This window comes from Pristiophorus japonicus, chromosome 4 (genome assembly GCF_044704955.1).
Source record: "Pristiophorus japonicus isolate sPriJap1 chromosome 4, sPriJap1.hap1, whole genome shotgun sequence".
NCBI classification, from domain to species: domain Eukaryota; kingdom Metazoa; phylum Chordata; class Chondrichthyes; family Pristiophoridae; genus Pristiophorus; species Pristiophorus japonicus.
Window position 1 is genome coordinate 161,011,621 of NC_091980.1, and position 11,474 is coordinate 161,023,094.

An 11,474-nucleotide genomic window follows, 5' to 3' on the forward strand; every position below is an offset into this window, starting at 1 on the left:
GCTTGACATTTCTTTGTAATATTTTGGCGGGCTCGTTAAAAGTTAATATGTCTTGGGTGGGTTGCTCTTCAAAATCTGTTTCCTGATGGAAATATTAGCTTGGTAATCGCAATGTCCTTTTGTACTTGGTTTTTGCATACAGGCTGTAGTGGGCCCTTTGTTCTTATTCATGTTGAAGATGGCTTTTCTCGGTTTAGTTTGATGGCTGGCCACCTCTGAGTTATTGTTGTAATGTTAATGCCTCTTGTGGAGAAAGGTTTTCGAATATCCATTTCTCCAGACAATTTACCTTAGTCCCAACACCCAGACAGTTCTAATAATCAAGTTGGCTCCTTTTAATTCCTTAGGCCCGCCCACAGACTTGAATTTGTCTTGTAAAAGTCCAAAATTTGATTAAAGTTCGTAGTTTCTTCCATAAGCACTTTAGGATTTCAAACTTTCCGGTAGATATTCCCAAATTAAATTTCCTTTCCAATGAGCCCAAACACTGTGGTGGTGGGGAGTGCTGGGGGTGGGGGGGGAGGGGGAGTTCCCGTGAATTTTGACCTTTCAGTCCACCCTGTGACATTCTACACTCTTGAGTGTCGAGCAAGGTATGCAAAATTCCTGATCCCGAGAGTCAACCTTCACCGCATTTATACTAGCTAAACATTAACGTGCATCCCCCGTTGAAATGCAATGCAATTTACAGGCAAATACAATCACTGCAGTTCGGTTACAGCATAGAGGGGGTCTGATGCCCCTCCTTTACTCTGTTTTCACAGTAAAATAACGGTATACAGTCAAACACAACTTTAAGTACAAAAAAAATAAAAGGTGCAAAGTTAAACAGATTTTTAAGTAATGCTCTTACAACACTCGATACTTGCGTTTTACAGCAGGTAAAATCAAACTCAAATTAAACATGGTAGTATAGTGTCACCCCTCCCTGCGTGATTCCCAAGTTCGGCCAAGGAGCGTATAGCACCCTTTCGTGCCTGACCTGATGGCCTCTGTATTTCACCCGGCAAGTGAGACACCATAAGTAACAAATAATCGCGAGTTGACAGATAACTAAAGTGTGGGAAGCGATTCGGATCCAGACTGGGACTTCTATATTTCTGAAAAGGTCCCACCAAGGCGGAATTGTGATCTCGAGAATCTTTCTCCCTATCTCAATTGTTTTCTGTTCTAGAGTGTAGAAGTGTTTTTGTGAGATAATTACAGCTTTTAGCAGAGCGGTAAGATGTTCGGGTAGAGGGGGAATTGCATAGCCAAAATGTACAACATAATCCTGCAGGTGTGTAATGTTTTCCTTCACAGTGAGGTGGACAGGGGAGGGTTCAGGAATGGGGACAATCCGTTCCTGGGCCACTTGAACTGATGCCTCAGGTTTGAAGAAAAAACTGCTGTCCCTCACTGGACACCAGAAGTGTCCATGCTGATAGTGGGGTGCACTGGTGGTGACACAATATGCCCTACCCCCTATGTATGCTACCTGTGGAGGGACGTGCTCTTGTGCCATTACCTCCATGGTACATTTAATAGGCTGTGCGCCAGCAGTTTTAAACCCACACTGTGACTTTGAATGGGCACTCAAGTACTGGGGACACAGTATTACGTGTGCACCCCGGCTCCGGTACCCGAAGAGGTCAGTACCGATTACAGCGTGTTCTCACGTTATGACATAGGGTGGGACTGCTGCGAAACGAATGTGTGCACCTTCCTGAATAACTCCAATGTTCTCCCCCCAGCATACCGGTGCGGGTCGAGCTGTCCCACCCATGACCGGCATCCTTAATATTATCCCCATAATAGTGTGGTTAGATTTCCCACAGACTACTGGGACAGGGTAGGTTTCAGAGGCTAGGCGGAGCTGGCACGGACTTAGTGAATTACTATACGGGTGGAGGGCTGCGATGTGCTTGTTACTGATCCAGGAGGGGACTAAACCTTGTTTTAAATCCTCCAGGTTGTTTCGGCACTCGCCCAACAACCATGCCCTATACAGTATGCACACCTTGTTCTGTGCAGCCTGGTCTGAAGCGTTTCTATCCTCCCGTATGAGTGCATTCACTGACTGTGCATGTTTTTCCAGCTCAGCCACTACTTCTTTTAAATGGACAGTCATAGCCTGGTCCTCGTGTAGTTCTGAACCTACTACTGTGTTCTCTTGTTTCAGGATTTTCCTCAATTGGTTCTTGAAACCATTTATCTGTGTTTGCAGTTCTATGTCATCTAGGCCATTTATTACAGAGGATCCTGTATTGTAAGCAGTGAAAACGTCGTTTATGATTCCTCTTCTAGGTCTCCCCGAGCCCATGGTGTCCCTAGCGTTTAGGATGTATAGGTCTGCTTTGTCTACATTTCCAAAGTCTAACTCATAAAATTTCTTGAACATTTCTCTAAGTAGGGCCTGGTATAGCAGCTCTGTTTCCTTCGGACACCATGCAGGTAGGTGTACCTCGGTAAGGTTTAAAATTACTGAAGCTACTGCATAATGTACCCCCTGGTATAACACCTTTTCGGTCGGTACCAATACTAATCCATTCCCTGGTCCCTTGGTGGTGGTAGGACACCTTTCTATTACTGTGCGTATTGACGGGGTTGTGGGCAGGGGTTTCTTAATGTGTGCTCTTAGTTCGGTGACGTTAATTGGGAGTGGGGAGTGTGGGACCGCGCACCCGTGTAGGCTAGAATCCCACCCCATCCCTTCCCCTTCATCTTGCCATTGCCTGGCGAAGGCGATTGATATGCCTGCAGAACAAATATTCTCTGATCCCCACATGCAAACATAAATTCCTTTTTCGGATTCCCACCATTTGTCCCAACACACTTTTACTCCTCCCCGAATCTTTCCCAGTCCGATTCCTGGTCCCATGCACATTGCTGAGTTTTATGAGCCACCACCATCTTCCCAGGGGAATCTTTCCTTTGCAAGTCAAACATACACTGACTCGGGCAGCGACGATCCGTATCCGGGGGCATGGAACTGAGGCCTCCCTGTAGGTAAAGCCTTCCTGGCTGGAGTAGCGGGTAGAATTAGATCCCAGCCACACTGACCATCTTCCCTTGTGGACGTAAAGGGCGAGTTCTTCCATGCCTGGGGTGCCATCCCCGGCAGTCACGATCGGTGCTCCCTCTCCTGAGCACCCGTAAATGAGGGATTCTTCCACGTCTCCTCGGCCGCCGCTGCTCATCCTTATCAGGGCGAGCAGGAACAGGACCCTTCTCATGTTGTTCTCTTCCATGTAGGGGCACATAAAACACATTGTCTAGACCTGAGAAAGCTCTTTGGCTTGACAAAGATGACCGAGTTCCAATTTGGTCTCTCTTCCTTTCAGACATATTATGGTCTTTAATCGACTGGGTGTCTTATTCAGTTCCTTATGGACTGATGTCTGTTTCTAACTTTTAACTCACAGCTGTATTGCTTGTTATCTCACCGGTGCTTCCCTTAATAGTTATACCGATAGATTCTTCTTACTCCCGGGTATTACCCAGCCTGTGCCTCTTTTAATAGCTGCGCAGGTAGATTATTTTCCTTACCCCAGTAACTAATACTAATATAACTATCATTACATAGACGAATCTTACACTACTCTAAATTACTCACTTGACATTCTTAAATTCATATTGTACTGTACATGTACATCTGCCACCTGCCTCCAGGTGGCCAGGTTAATTCCTGCCTTCTTTCTTTCTTCTTTTGCCTCTGGGTGTCCAGTGAGGCCGGTAGTAAGTCAACCTGTACTGCAGGACCCGGAGTGTCCTGACCGAAGATGGGTTTGAGTCCCACACTATTGGGGAAGCGTCCCCTCCAGTGCTGCAGCACACCGCTCCTTTGGGGGTGGCTGCCCGGTTCGTTTCATCCCCTGGGGGTTCTGCCTGGTCGAGGGCTGCGGGCTGGGGACTCCCACTTGGTGGCTGGTCCACCGCTATCTCTTCTGAGGGTCCCTCATTGCCCAAGGCTACCGGCTGGGTGTCCCTGCTTGCGGGCTGGTCTCTGACCTTAGGTACACTTTCGTGGCTGGTCCCTTTCCCGGGGCTGGACCATTTAAATTGGGGCACTGGTGACCACGGTGTCTTTGGTCGTGGTGTGCAGGGAGTCCTTCTTAAGGCTCCGGCTGCTGGAGGTGCATCCGAGTCCCAAATGATTGGGTGGACAGCTCCTCCAGTAACACAGTCCACCGCCCCTCGAGGTACAGTCTGTGGGTCTGCCTCGTTCCCTGTGGGAATTCCACAGTCGGGGGCTGCTGGTTAGGGGTCCCTGTCTTTAGTATGGTTTACAGTTTTTGGCTGTCCCTTACGTTTAGCTGCTGCCCTTTGGTTGAAAAGTTTGCACTGAGTTATGTGGAACCACTTTGTACGGCGGGGCAATTTTATGGCATAGACCATGGGGCTTACCTTGTCGACAATGTGGTATGGTCCCATGTACAGTGCCTCAAAGACCCCTACTCTAGCATAGTTCCTCACCATGACCTGGTCCCCTATCTCTCACTCGTGGTGTTTGCGGGGTTCTAGCAGCAGTCGGTTGCTCCGATGCTGTTTTCCCATGTTGTTAGCAGCCTGCCAGTGAATCTGTGTAAGGTGTTCAAACAGTTTCCTGACAAAGCTGTCCTGGTTCGCTTCCCTAAGCTGACCTTTCGTGAGTCCCGGGGCTAACACATGGGTGGGGGTTCGCATGGCTCTGCCGGTCATGAGCTCGTACGGGGGGTACCCCGTGCTCTTTGACTGGCTGACCCGGATCCCCATGAGGATCAGTGGTAGGACTTCTTCACACCCCTTGGGTGAGTCCCCTGTCTCTTTGCGCAACCTTTCTTTGATGGTGCGGTTTAAATGCTCCACAGGCCAGGATGACTGTGGGTTGTGGGCGACATGCCATTTTCCTTGGATGCCGAGCACCTTAAGGGTTTCTTGCATCAACTGCCCGGTGAAGTGACTCCCTTGGTCGGATTCCACATATTGTGGTAGTCGCCATTGGGAGAACACTTCTTTGACCAGGATCCTGGCTGTTCCCAGGGCAGTGACTGTTCGGCATGGAAAGGCTTCCACCCATTTGGTGAATACATCCACCAATACTAGGCAGTACTTGTAGCCTCCCTGGGCAGTGGTTAGGGGCCCGATGTAATCGATTTCAATCGACTGCCAGGGTCCCTCTATCCTGCTGATATGCCCCATCAACACCTTTCTTTTCTGGGGGTCGGGGTTGTTGGCCGTGCACACCAGACAGCTACCCTGAGTCCTGGCCACCACCCTGCCTGTTCCACTCATTGCCAAGTGGTCTCAGGTCCGGGGTGTCCTGCTCCTGGACCCTCGTGGGCCAGCTGGAGGAATTCTCTCCGGTGTTGTTGCGGTACTACCCATTGCTCCCCCCTGAGCAGCATGCTTTCCTTAATGGCAATTGCCACGGTGCCTTACGGGCCGTCTACCCTTTCCCCTTTGGCTAGCATGTTCAGGACAGTTTTGAGGATGGGGTCTTGGGACTGAACCATTTTTAGGTCTGGGGGCAAAGCTATCCCTGCCTTCCCTGCCGTCCCCATCCTGCCCCTGACTGCTGCGATGGGTCCTGGGTTGTACGGATCCCAGAGCTTGCCCGTGCAGGCTCCCTGCTTGGCCAACATGTCAGCCTGCTGGTTTCCCTCGCTACGGGGTTCAGTGGTGGAGTGTGCCTTCACCTTATGTATATAGACATTCCCTTCCTCCCCTAAGGCTTTCATGATCTTTTCCAGTGGGGACTTAATTGCCAGGGATCTCCCGTCTGTGGATGTGTATCCGCGACGGGACCAAATAGCCAAGTACTCCGTACACGAATTGCATGTGAACATACTGTCCGAGCAAATTGTGTATGGGGTAAGGAATTCTTCGGGGTGTGTGACTACGTACACCACCGCAGACAGTTCAGCGTGCTGGGTGCTCATAGTACTGGGGAGTTTAATCGCCAGGGCAATGCCTGCCTCGGGGTCATAAACTCCGCAGCCTGTGAGTCGTTCACCCGCAGATACCGTGCTTGAACCGTCCACATAGATCTCTCGGCCTGTGGGGTGTAACAAGCCCGAAAGCCTATGTTAATTTCCCATACTCCTTCTACAGATCACCGGTGGGCTGTCCCTGGATAAATAATATTGGCTGCGAGTCTTGGCTCGCAGAGACCCTTTACCCTTAGGTCTGTCATGTATTCAACCAGCATTGTAACCCATGTATAAACTGACCTAAGTTGTACACCGTGAGAACACTGACCACGAGGTGGGAGACACTCCTAACCTGGACCTTCAGGTATAAAAGGGGAAGCTCCACCCACCTTCATCACTTGAGTGCTAACGAATAAAGGACAGGTCACAGACTGACCTTCTCTCAAGCATGGGCCTCGTGTGCATTTATATTGTGTAGTAAGGACATATCAATGGCGACAAGAAACTGGGATTTAAACCACGCAAGCATGGCCACTAGCAGAACAGACGAGAGGTACTGTGTTAAGGAATGGTTGGGACAGAGATTCAACATTGTTAAAGCAGCACACAGTTCTCCAGGCAGACAAGGGCAGTCAGGCATGCCCCAACATGTAGTCGAACCCAGAGGGGGAGTTTGACAGAGACAATGGCAAGCTGAACAGCGATTCACGCAATTGCAAGGGACAATGCGGCCAGTAATGGGGCCATCAACACCTGTTAATGGTGCACTCAAGGACAATAACAGGGGCAGTCAGGGATGATCGACTGGCAAGGGACCTTTTGTTTCAAACCGCAACTCATGCTGGAGGCGTGGAGGCATACATTCAGCCGGAGTTTGCAGAGATGAGCAAAATACCTGCAGAAATTGCAGAAATGGACACTGGGGGAAATCGCTGGAAGCTGAAGTTCAGCGAGTTCATGTGGAGCACGTATACAGTTCATACACCAGGACGCCACCGATATTGATGAAAGTGCTCCTCAATGGCATCCCAGTATCAATGGAGTTAGACACGGGTGCCAGCCAGTCACTGATGGGTATCAAACAGTTCGAAAAGTTGTGGGCATCCAAGGCCAGGAGGCCAAAATTATCGCCGATTGACGCACAGCTATGGACTTACACAAAGCAGATCATTCCGGTGCAAGGCAGCGCCACGGTAGTCGTGACCCACAAAGATTCGGAGAACAAGTTGCCATTCTGGATTGTCCCAGGGAACGGTCCCGCACTATTGGGGAGGAGTTGGCTTGCTGTCATGAACTGGAAATGGGGTGATGTCAATGCAATTTCCTCTGTGGAGCGAGTATCATGCTCACAGATCCTGGACAAATTTGACTCATTATTTCAACCCGGCATTGGCACTTTCATGGGGGCCAAGGTAGTGATTCACATAAACCCGGATGCCAGACCAGTACACCACAAGGCCAGAGCGGTGCTGTACGTGATGCGGGAAAAAATAGAAGGCGAATTGGACCACCTGTTGAGGGAAGGCATCATCTTGCCAGTCGAATTCAGTGACTGGGCGAGCCCGATTGTGCCGGTGCTCAAGGCGGATGGGTCGGTCAGGATATGTGGCGATTACAAGGCCACCATCAATCGGGTGTCACTCCAAGACCAGTACCCGCTACTGAGAGTGGAGGACCTCTTTGCGACGCTATCCGGTGGCAAACTTTTTTCAAAATTGGACCTGACCTCAGCTTACATGACCCAGGAGCTGGCGAGTGAGTCGAAGAAGCTGACCACCATCACGACACACAAGGGGTTGTTTGAGTACAACAGATGTCCGTTCGGGATTCGCTCGGCCGCCGCGATCTTCCAACGAAATATGGAAAGCCTCCTCAAGTTGATTCCAGGGACGGTGGTTTTTCAGGATGACATCCTCATTACGGGTTACGATACTGAAGAACACCTCCACAACCTGGAGGAGGTGCTACGCAGACTGGACCGGGTAGGTCTGCGACTGAAAAAGGCGAAGTGCGTCTTCCTAGCTCCAGAGGTAGAATTCCTGGGGATGAGGGTAGCAGCAGACGGGATCAGCCCTACTGCATCCAAGACGGAAGCGATCCAGAGAGCACCCAGACCCCGTAACATGACGGAGCTGCGTTCGTTCCTGGGGCTCCTGAACTATTTTGGTAACTTTCTTCCCAAATTGAGCACGCTGCTAGAGCCGCTACACGTGCTCCTACGCAAAGGTCGCGAATGGGTCTGGGGGGACAGCCAGGAAAGGGCTTTTAATAGAGCACGCAATTTGTTATGTTCCAACAATCTGTTAACGCTATATGACCCATGTAAGAAACTTGTGTTAACGTGTGATGCGTCGTCCTATGGGGTCGGGTGTGTGTTGCAGCATGTCAATGCCAAGGGTCAGTTACAGCCGGTAGCTTATGCCTCCAGGAGTCTGTCCCAGGCAGAAAGGGGCTACGGGATGGTAGAAAAGGAGGCGCTCGCATGTGTATATGCGGTAAAGAAAATGCACCAGTACCTGTTTGGCAGGAAATTTGAGCTGGAGACAGATCACAAACCCCTAACGTCCCTTTTGGCCGACAACAAGGCCATAAATGCAAACGCATCGGCCCGCATACAGAGGTGGGCACTCACGTTAGCTGCCTATGACTACACAATTCGGCACAGACCGGGCACCGAAAACTGCGCCGATGCACTCAGCAGGCTCCCACTAGCCACCACTGAGGGGGCTACCGAGCATGGTGCTGAGATGGTCATGGCTGTTGAAGCTTTCAGAAGTGAAGGCTCACCCGTGACAGCCAGTCAGATTAAAGTCTGGACAAATAGAGACCCGCTATTGTCTCTAGTCAAGAAATGTGTCCTGAATGGGGACTGGGCAGCCACGTACAGGGCATGCCCTGAGAAATTTAAACCATTTCACAGGCGCAAGGATGAACTCTCGATTCAGGCCGATTGCCTACTGTGGGGAAACCGTGTAGTCATGCCCCAGATGGGCAGAGAGGTGTTCATCAGAGAACTCCACAATGAGCACCCGGGCATTGTCACGATGAAGGCAATTGCCAGGTCACACGTTTGGTGGCCAGGGATAGACGCAGACCTGGAACTTTGTGTTCGCAGATGCAACACGTGTGCCCAGCTGGGCCATGCGCCCAGGGAAGCCCCCCTTAGCCCCTGGCCATGGCCCGCCAAGCCTTTGTCACGCATCCATGTGGACTACGCAGGTTCTTTCATGGGGAAAATGTTTTTGGTTATAGTAGATGCCTACTCCAAATGGATCGAGTGTGACATTTTAAATTCAAGCACATCCTCTGCCATGGTAGAAAGTCTACGGGCAATGTTTGCCGCCCACGGTCTACCGGACATCTTGGTCAGCGACAATGGCCCGTGCTTCACAAGCACTGAATTCCAGAACTTCATGGCAGGCAATGGAATTAACCATGTTAGAACGGCACCGTTCAAGCCGGCCTCAAACGGCCAGGCAGAACGAGCAGTGGAAAAAATCAAACAGGGGATGCTTAGATTCCAAGGGGGTTCCCTACAAACCCGCTTATCACGCCTCCTGTTGGCCTATAGGTCCCGACCACACTCGCTCACAGGGGTTCCACCTGCAGAGCTACTAATGAAAAGGACGCTCGAAACCCGATCATCCCTTATACACCCCACCATGAAAGAAATTGTCGAGAGCAGGTGCCAGTCACAATATGACTACCATGACAGGAATGCGAGGGCGCTATGTATTGATGTAAATGATCCTGTTTTTGTCCTCAACTACGCTGCAGGGCCCAAATGGCTCGCAGGCACTGTGGTTGCCAAAGAGGGAAATAGGATTCTGGTAGTTAAACTTACCAATGGACAAATCTGCCGCAAACATGTGGATCAAACAAAAAGGAGGTTCAGCAACCCCATAGAAGAAGCAGAGGAAGAACACGATATAGAGTTCACTCCACCACAGGTGACCGAACACCGGAACCAAAGGGGGGAGAACCCAGCCACTGTGGGCAGTCCGGACAGGCCTGAGGCACCGCAAACAGCAGACACTCAGGCCAGCGCCCAACAACCGGAGCCCCAACTCAGGCGCTCTACAAGGGAGCGTAAACCACCAGAGAGACTCAACCTGTGATCCCAATAAGACTTTGGGGGGGGAGGTGATGTCATGTATTCAACCAGCATTGTAACCCATGTATAAACTGACCTAAGTTGTACACCGTGAGAACACTGACCACTAGGTGGGAGACACTCTTAACCTGGACCTTCAGGTATAAAAGGGGAAGCTCCACCCACCTTCATCACTTGAGTGCTAAGGAATAAAGGACAGGTCACAGACTGACCTTCTCTCAAGCATGGGTCTCGTGTGCATTTATACTGTGTCGTAAGGACGTATCAAGGTCCATTTGAGAGAGGAGCAGGGTCCAGCGAAAATGCGGGCACTACTCGCTGTCCCGTCCTTGATTCTCCCATCCAGGAACATTTGGGTGGGCGTATAGTGGGTAAGGAGTGTGATAGGGGACTCCCCTGTGAAGATCTGTGATCTTTTCACAGCCCAGTGAGTGGCTAGGAGGTGCCGCTCACAGTTGGAGTATCCCTTCTCCACATCCGTGAGTATCCTGGAGGAGTAGACCACTGGCCTCAGCCGGCCGTGGTGCTCTTGGAGCAGTACTGCATTCAGGCTGTCCCCACTGGCTGCTATCTCCAGGAAAAACTCTTTACCCCCATCGATGGCCTCTAGAGCTGGCGCGGTCTGCAGGTCTTTCTTGAGTTGGATAAAAGCTGCCTCATAACCTTTGTCCCATTCCCACTCCACTCCCTTGTGTAGGAGTCGGAGCAGAGGGGCTGCGGTGTCTGCATAATCCTCAATGAAATCTCTGCAGTACCTGGTTAGCCCTAGAAAAGATCTTACTCCTGTTACTGTCTTGGGGTGGGTAACTTCTGCACTGCTTCCCTTCTAGCTTTCTCAATGGCTCTTTCCCCAGCGCGCACAGCCAGTCCCAAGAATTTTACTTCCTTCAAGCCGATCTATGCCTTCTTGGGGTTTACTTTAAACCCTTCTTCTTTCAGCAGCTCCGGTAGCTCAGCCAGCAGTGGGCCATGCTCCTCCCCCTCATTGGTGAACAGGAGCAGGTCATCCACATACTGTACCAACTGCTGGGATCTGCTGAAGCTCTTTGAACAGTTGGCCATACACTGATGGAAAATACTGGGGCTGTTGTGGAAGCCCTGAGGGAGTCAGTTCCAAGTGTATTGCTGTCCTTTAAAGGTAAAAGCAAACTTGTACTGATCTTCCCTTCTTAAAGATATGGACCAGAACCCGTTGGAAATATCCAGCACCGTGAAGGTGGTCGCGGAGGCTGGGATACTTCCAAGGAGATCAGCAACAGCAGCAACGGTGGGTGCACATGCGGGGATGTTACAGTTGAGTACTCGATAGTCCACTGTGGCTCTCCAGGAGTTGTCCGGTTTCTTAACCGGCCACAATGGAGAGTTCACATTGGTAGCTATCGGTTTCAATGCCCGCTGTTTAACCAGCGAACCCAAGGCTGTTTCCATGTCTTCCTCCACCTCCCTGGGGAAGTTGTACTGTTTCTGTG